Below are 9222 nucleotides of genomic sequence, written 5' to 3' on the forward strand. Positions count from 1 at the left end.
ATAAAATCTCATCCCATAGTTAATGTTTAAATGAGGGCATCTGTAAAATACTCAGCACAGGGTCTGGCACATGTAAACATTCAAGCAGTTGCCTGTTATTATAACAGCTAAACATCAGCCACTGTCAACACTGAAAGGAAATGCAATGAAATGTAATTTGCAATGCACATGTATTTCATACAGGTCAGATCATCTTGTATAAGTCCAATAGCCCACCTTTACTCCATTTATCATATTTTCTGCATTATTTTATGTTTTTCTTAGGTGTTCCATGATAACATAGAGTACACCATATGGCTAAACAATTTAAAGATTTACTGATAGATATTTAGCTTTTCAAATTTTGCTTTATAAATAACTTCAATGAACATCTTTTTCCTTAAGTCTTGAGGTTTTCATATAAATGATTAGAAATACAAATAAAATAGAATGACAGGATCCAAGCATACACACATGGTTAGTGCTGCTGTTGGACGTTGCCAAATTGCTTCCCTGAAAGTTTTTGCCTTTTATTCTGCCCCGACACTGTATGAAATCCTGATTCCACCACCCAGTGGCCTTGAGTGCTATTTTTAAACCTTGGCAATCTGAGAAGTGAAAAGCGATACTGTTTCTTTCACTTGGAGTCTCCGTGGTTGTTTACTAGTGAATTTAAACATTTTCCATGTGTTTATTAGGCAAAATATTATTTCTGTGACTTGTTGGCTCATGATTTTTGTCTTTTGGGATTTCAGTGTTTCTTGTGGAATTGTGTATGTGAATTCTCCTTTAAGGACTGACTCTCCTTTGTTGCATTTTTCTTCCAGATTGCTGTGTTCTCTTTAATGTCATTACTAACAGATTGAAGTTTTAAATGCTCGTAGAATTAACGTCACTTTGTAAAGCAGATTTGTAGAAGATTCAGAGATGGAATGGGGTGGGGGTAGGAACACTGTTCTTTGCCTGCTTTGTAATTTAGCCTCAATATGCAGGTCTGTGAATGCATCTGATCCCCACTCTTCCCTTCATGGTCACAATGTATCCGTCATGGTTCAGTAACCACTTTCTCATCCAGCAAATGATTATCAGCAGTCCTCTGGACCTCAGGATTGACTCAGGATTAAATTGAAATCCAAGAGTTGTGATAACATTGTCCATATATTAAATTTTTCTCAGCGCTCCTAGCACCAGAAGATCAAACCACAGTTTGGTAATATCTCTTTGATCAATAAGCAACTTAATAAAAACTTTATTACTCTCCCTCTAGAACAGCCTAAGAGTGGAGATGTCAGATAATTACTAAGGAATCTGTCAAGTGTATATATTCAGTAGGTGTAAACCCAGAGGGCTGTCTCGCTCATTATGACACATTCATACTTGCTGTGTTGGTTGCTATCATAGGTAAGAATTTCCTACTCCAGATCTATGTTCTCTAAAAATTGAACATTGAGAACCTCTTCCTAAAAATGATTTGTTAATGTGGAGGAAAAATGTTCACTTTTTAGAATCAGTATTAGTAAAGATATTTGAGAATATCCTTAATATGCAGTTATTAGATTAAAAATCATGGAAAAACTAATCTTCAAAGGTGGTACTAGCTGTGTGATTTGGGGAAAATTATTTCTGTATCTGCTTCCTCTTGTATCAAATAGGAAAAATGAAATGTTTGCTCCAGTCCTTTGCCATAGCTATAAATCGTAAATCATTAAGCCTATCATAAATACTCAGCTATGCTGTGATTCCTAGGCCAAGGAAATTAGCAGGTGGAGCAAACGGCTTAATTCCTTCATGATTCCATCTTAGCAGGAGAATGTAGGTGTAGTACTTGTTGTTTGTTGCTCAAAGCACAGTGCCAGATATTTTTACCTTCTTATTAAACCTGTGCAACACGGGTGGTTACTCCCATTTCAAGGATGAGGTAACTGAGGCTTGAAGAAACTATCCTGCTTTTCGTGCAGTGAGTCAGATGCTTCCCTGTGACTCATTTCTGGTGTTTCTTTCATTTAATTAATGTGTAATTTGTTGGACTTGTTATTTAATGGCCTACGTGACATACCCATTTTGATGACTAATGAGCATCTCAAACAAGATGGAAAACAAGCTTCTGACATTGCCCTCCAAACCTGCCCTCTCCACAGTCCTTCCCACTCAGTAAATGATAACCTCATTATTCCAGGTGCTCAAACCAGAAACCTCAAAGTTGTCCTCAACTCCCTCAAACTCCACTCTGATCTTTAACAAACACTGCCAACCCCACCTTCAAAATATATCCAGAATCTGGACCACTTTTTACATTTTCATGCCAGTGTTGTGGCCCAGGCCACCCACAACTCTCATCTGTATTATTAAAATAGCCTCCTAAGTGGTTCATTTTTGCCCTTTTCTTTCTTCAGCCTATTTGCACAGAGCTGCCAGAATGCTACTGCTGAAACGAAGGTCCGATCACGCGGTCTCCCTGTTCAAAACCTGCCAGTGAATTCCTGTGTGACCCAGAGTGAGAGCCGAAGACCCGCAGTGGTCTCACACGACCTGGCCCTCTTCCTGGTCAGCTGTATGAGGACCACACCTTCTACCCCTTCCTCTGTGGCTCACTCCACAACAGCCACACCGGCCTCCACGCTGTGCCCTTGGACAAGGCTGCTCTAACTCCACATCCCATCGTGGCCCCCTCCCTCACTTCCTGCAGGCTTTTATATAAAGCTAGCTTCTCCATGAGGGCATCCTGCACCACCCTGCCTAACATCTCAACCACTCAATCACTCACATCCCCATTCCTGCTTCCTTTGTTTGTTTCACACTTATCACCAATGGACTACATATTGTACTTATTTATCTTGTTTGTCTCCCCTCTCTAGAATCTACTCTCCATGGAGCCGGGGATTTTGGTCTCTTCATTCTCTTGTACTCCCAGTGCCTAACGCATAGTGGGTATACCGTCAATATTTGTTGAATGAGTGAATGAGTTTGTAACAGATACCTGCTTTGCTCCACTCATGATGTCCTCCATCTCACATGAGAGCATCCTTTACAGACACTTAACTTTTCTTCACATGACCATGTGTGCCTTTATCAGGTAGCACAGGACTTCCTCCAAGTTTTCCACACCTCTCTCCAGGCTTTCTTCTAGATCTTCATGACCACTTCTGGGTCACATGACAATCCCTACTTCAGTCACTGGCAGAAAGAAATGGGACCACCACGGCTGTCATTGTTCAATCAGGATTTAACCCCTGTACCTGCGCAGATGGCTGCTGGAATGAAATTGGAGTAACAGGAAGACTGTGGTGATTTTACATAGGAAAATAAGTGCCAGATCCATGAATTGCAGTTTCATGTCTGTGATCACATTTAAGCTTCAACATCCTTATGAGGAAGGATAGGCAAGTACCCTGACCATTTTCACAGAAGAGGAAACAAAGACCCAGAGAGGTTCCCAACATGCCAAGGACATGCAGTAGGTCAGAGGCAGGCTGGGCATGGTCTGCCTGGGTTCTGGGTTCTGCAGAAGCAAGATGGTTTGGAGAGACCCAGAATTTTATTTCACTCCACACAAAAAACTATACGACCTCAAACAGCTGTTTTGATCCCTCAGGGTCTCAGTTTCTTCGTCTATAAAATGGAGATCACATCCCTTTCTTGTTCCAGAACTCTGTGTGGGCTGATTAATCATTAAGGTCTCTTCTTATCTATTAAACTCCAGCTCAGGCAGAGAAACAGGAGTGAGTGATTGGACTTTGAACCTGGCAGAGCCAGAAGAGAAGAATTAGGTTTCTTTGTAATGATGTATTTTTTTAAAAAACCCTTTTGTTCTGAAAATAAATACATATGAGTGAACTTTTTAAACCTGAGTCTGTTCCCAGGGACTCTCCCTTGCATTGCATCTCTAAATGCTTCAAGTTCCGGCTTTGACATTGGAGGAAGCTGTGTTCCTCAGCGGGTTGTCTGGTCCCCATTTAGAGACCAAGTCCCTGAGAATCCGGAGTTGGGATTTTCCTCTGCGGAACTCCTTCATGGGGCCCGTTGCATGGGCCTTTGTAGCCTGATGATGCTTTGCTGGGCCAGGGTCCCGGTGCCTGCCATTGCCAGGCTGCCACCATTCTAAATTCTGCTTCGGGCTTCTCATTCCCGTGCATAATTCCCAATGTGACGCCTGCCCTAGAGATTCAAGTGTTTCTGCAAAAGGAATGGCTTTATGGGAAGAAAATGATTACTTAATAATTTACTGAACATTGTGTTTCAAGTTCTATACCCATATAATGCATTTTCCAATCTTCTAATTTTATAGATCTACATCTTTTCCCTTTCAGCAATGTCAAAATTAATATTTCATAATTCCGTCCTTTTGTATAGAAATTTAAGGTGTTCCACATATTATCTTGTGTGACTTTACAATTAAGAAAAATTATGTAACTTGCACAAAGTTGTTTAGCTGGTTAAGAACAGAGTTGAGACTGGACCCTAGGGCTGCCAGGCTGCCTCAGAAGTGTCACACCCAGTGACACAATTTTCAGACTTCCAAAATTGACATTTATTTGTACCTTCAATCACCCACTGTCAGAATTTTAAGGTTTATCATTTCTGAAAAACATGGATAGGGAATTTTACCTGCAGAAAGCTGCTTCTAAATTTATTACTTAAGCCAGGGATTGGCAAATTTTTTCTGTAAAGGGCTGGATAGTAAATATTTTAGGCTTTGTGGTTCAGATAATTCCCATTGCAACAACTCATCTCTGCCGTTGTAGTGAGAAGGCAGCACAATGTGTAAACAAATCAGCGTGGCTGTGTTTCAATAAAACTTTACGAGAACAGGTGGTAGGCTGCATTTGGCCCATGTGCTATTGTTTGCTGACCTCTGACTGAGGCTGTGGTGCTATTAAGATTATGCACTCTTTTACATGACACTTTAAAAGGCATCAGTAAAATTATTTGTCTCTGATTTTCTTAGTCAAATAGGAAGGTGAAATTTGTTTCACGAAATATTTATCCTGGTACTTCAGAAAAGTCTCTACACATTTACCTCGCCGAAATATTTCACAAACTTGACGAAATGTCACAGGCTCAAAGAATGTTAGCATACAGGGATATCTGAGATAATTCAATCTAAGACCCTCATTGTATAGGTGGGGAAACAAAGGAAGTTTTTCAACTTTTCATCCAAAAGAAGTACAAGTTTGAATTTAGAAGACCAATGATTGATGAGCTAGAGCTTAATGTGTAGTTGAAATATTGATATTTCTTTGCTGAAGCGTAAACTGTATTATATATCTAAAGAACTACACATTTGCAGCAACATAGATGGACCTGGAGATATTCATACTAAGTGAAGTAAGCCAGAAAGAGAAAGAAAAATACCGTATGATGTCACTTATATGTGGAATCTTTAAAAATGACACAAATGAATTATTTACAAAACAGAAACAGACTCACAGACATAGAAAACAAACTTATTGTTACCAGGTGGTAAAGGAGCTGGGGAGGGATAAGTTAGCAGTTTGGGATTTGCAAATATTAACTACTACATATAAAACAGATAAACAACAGGGTCCTACTGTATAGCACAGGGAACTATATTCAATAACTTGTAAGAGCCTATAATGAAAAAGAAAATGAAAAGGAATATGTGTATATATATATATATATATGTATAACCGAATCACTATGATGTACACAAGAAATTCACACAACGTTATAAATCAACTATACTTCAATTGAAAAAAGCTAATAAAAACACAATTATTATATCTTCAAAAAAGAAGCTTATAACATATAAGAAACTGTAAAATATAAATATATAAAATGTATCCTTGTAACTTTCTTTCTTACCTTAGTCACATTACAGAGAGTTTATTGTTCCTATAAGACATTGTAAAGGCTTTAAAAAAATATCAGTCAGAAAACTATAAAAAGCTGCCTTATGTTCCTAGACTTGAACAAATGTCTTTTCAAAATGTTGCTCTTCTGTGTCCTTTCATTACTGGCCGAGACATTCAAAGGCCCCTTGTTTTGACGTCGCCTCCCACAAGATACCAGTGGACCAAGTGTCAAGGTCACAATAGGAAGCAGATGGCACACTCAAATCAGAATCATTTAAAGGAGTAGGGAGTGTTAGGGAATCATGAGAAGTAGGGTTGTCACCCAGAGGTAGGAGCAGGGAAGAGTGGGCTGAGGAGAGCAAACACTGGGAACCTGCTGTCACGAAAAGAGGCTCTTACAGGCAACAGTGGTGCTGTCTCAGACACAACCAGCCTGTGACAGATGGTGTCAGTACCTGACAGCTCAGTACCGAGCTCCTGTCGATGGCTGGGACTCTGTTTCCCAGGATGGTTCCACATTAGAGTTGGCCAAGGAAGGGAACTTACCCAAGATTTGGAAGGTGAACATGAAGGAAAGACCACCACTTTAGGAAGGTCTTATTGGTCAGACCATCTCAAAAGGTATGAGACAGGCAGACTGGTCAGACAGTTGTGTCTGTTCCCGGCAGGCCCCCACTGGACCTCTCTGCTTCCTTCTCCACGCACCGCTCGTGTCCCCACGAGCTCACCCTGCTCACCAGCTCAGCTGCCAGCCCCCAGCCAGGCACTTGGCAGCAACTTCTACAGGCTTCACAACCTCCCTTTGCTGGGTCCCACTTTGACAAGCAGACATGCCAGGCTTCTCAGGCTTTTCTGCAAGCTCTGTGGTGCTAAGGAAGTCCCTGTGTCCGTGCACCTGGCTAAAGTGACTGTGATTATTTGTCTAACCTTTTGATTCTCTTTCCAGACTGTCACATCCCAGCTCCTCCTATGGTCTATGTAAGCAATAACTTCTGTAGGAAGCCTTTTCTTCCCGTCTTATTTGTAGTCATGCTCTTTTTCTGACTCAATTCTGGATATACAGCCTAGGCTACCTTGCAGGGAGGGAGCAGGTGAAAAAGTACTCTGACCCTGCTCCCCTCCCTTCTTCCAGTCTCTTGCCAGAACTCTCTATTCCAGACCTCCTGGTGTGGACCAAGCAGGTCGGCCTCCAGGGCAGAGAGCTTGTGCAGGGGGAAGGAGAGGGGCCTGGAGAGGCAAAGGGGGCATCTCTGGCACAGGCCATAAAAGAGTTATTGTTGGACCAAATTTCCAAGGAAACTTGAGAACTTCTTAGAACTTTAGCTCTAAATATGTAGGAAAAGGTAAGGTTAATGACCTTCTCTGTACCCTCCTTCCATATAAAAAAAAATCTCTAAGTCTTCAAAATGAGCCTCTATGAAAAAGTGAGAAACTGAAAAGCAATGCATTTGCTGGATGGCTCCTTTGTTTTAATGGAAGTGAATTACATTTAAACACGTCTTATAAAAAAGATTCTGCGTAGAATAATGGCCTCTATGAACCACCTGTGCTTTGCCTTTATGGAGGAGGGAGAAAAAAAACTGATCCTGAATTTTTATAAAGAAATTTAAATTAGACACTAAAATAAAAGAAAAAAAAAACTTAGCTACTTGTAACAAGGGCAATTAAAGTAGTGATTCATTCTATGGAGAATGTTAGCAGAGCTGGGTGAGTCTTCATTTCTTTCTATTGGGAACCCTACTGGGAATTAAGGGAACTCTTTAGAGCAACACTGTTCAATAGGCATATGACCCCAGCCACACGTGTAACTTAAAATTCTCTAGAAACCACATTTTAAACAATAAAAATAGGTAACATTAATTTTAATGATGTGTTTTTATTTAACCAATATGTCAAAATACATCAACATGTGATCAATAATACATACTCATTAATGAACTATCTCACATTCTCCTTTTTGTGTTAAGTCTTTAAAATCCAAGATATATTTTACATGTATAGTATACCTCAATTCATATTTCCAGCACTCAATAGCCACATTTGGCCAGTGGCCACTGTATCTGGCAGCACAGCTCTAGAGTATGTCCTAAGTTTGGTTAAGAGTTTGGCTCTCACATAGGGAAATGCAGCACAATATAAAAGAGGAGGGGTTATTATCTGCCTGTGTTTTGCACCAGAGTTTCTAGTTCTCCTTTCCTTTGGGGTGCACGTGAGGATTGCCTTGCCTACCCCGCTGTAATTGAGCAAGGCCAAATGACTTGCTTTGGGCAGTGAAATGAGAGGAGTGATGCATCTCTTCCGGTCAGCAGTATGGAAGAGTCGGTGTGTGCTCCTCCGTGCCCTCTCTTCTCCTGCCATGGTGATTGTGGACACTGGTGTTCATATGGAGGTGCCCTGACATTGAGGCTGCCTGAAATGCTGGGGTGACAGAGGACAGCTGCTCTAATGATTGGGAGGGTGACTTTCCTTCCACTCAGACCCTGCTTCTCTCAAGTGGCCCACTTCCTGATTCTGGTAATGGCTCCTCCCTCTTGCTCTTTCAGCCTAGGGGTGGTAACTGCTCTCTGATGTTGCTCGCCCTGATGTTCTCCTTTTCCTGAGCCTTGCCCACGTCTTTGTAAACTGTCCCTTTCTTAACCTCTCCTCAATTACCCTGTTTGATTGCTCCATCTGTTTCCTGTGGTGATTCTGATTGATACAGTATGCTTTATTAGCCAAACGTGAAATGTGCCTAAGGACAGAATAAAATGAGTACATTCAAGAAGTAATTCCTTGAATGAGTGTAAATCAGTTTTCAAAGTACCAGTCAAGGCTGTTTCCCTTACCAACCACTCTTATTATGGAGAAGATCCTCTTTCTCTTCCTTAAGTACAAATTTGTGCTCACTGCTCTTCATGATTTGTGTTTATGTGTATAGGAAATCTGTTTGCTTGAAATCTGTTTGGTCTTCATTCTTCCTTTAGATGTGTTTGAAGTATTTACTTAACAAACTTATGTTTGACATAGCAACAAATCAAAAATTATTGGAAATTGTGTTTCAAGTTCATCCTCAAATAAGGATTATTTGGGCTCCTACCAAGAAGCCTGAAGTTTGTGAGTTGTTGTGTTACTTGTTCATTACAGAAAGTTCAGAAAGATTCAGAGACTAATAAGCACAAAGAAGGTAAAAATAACTCATCACTCAAAGCTAATCACCACTAGTGTATATAATTCCAAATTTTAAAAAATTGGATTTTATTGTGTGAAAGCAATTTTTTAATTTGTGTTTTTAACTAAAGTTTGGACTTATTTCCATATCAATAAATGTATTTTATACCACTATTCTTTATAGTAATTACATTGTTAATATATCTCTTTCCATTTTATTGGCTCTTTAGATCAATTAGAACTTTTCAATACTCAAATAACACTACGAACTTCTCTGTACTTT

The 9222-nt window shown here is 40.2% G+C and overlaps 1 long non-coding RNA gene across 1 annotated transcript; it reads left to right on the top strand.

Moving 5' to 3' along the window:
- Positions 1–2111: 2111 nt before the first annotated feature.
- LOC116279706 (uncharacterized) lies at positions 2112–3822 on the top strand. Its single transcript, XR_012064850.1, has 2 exons — positions 2112–2155; positions 2373–3822. It is a non-coding gene; the product is annotated as an uncharacterized lncRNA (long non-coding RNA).
- The last annotated feature ends 5400 nt before the right edge of the window (positions 3823–9222 follow it).

This window comes from Vicugna pacos, chromosome 3 (assembly GCF_048564905.1).
Source record: "Vicugna pacos chromosome 3, VicPac4, whole genome shotgun sequence".
In the NCBI taxonomy this organism is placed as follows: domain Eukaryota; kingdom Metazoa; phylum Chordata; class Mammalia; order Artiodactyla; family Camelidae; genus Vicugna; species Vicugna pacos.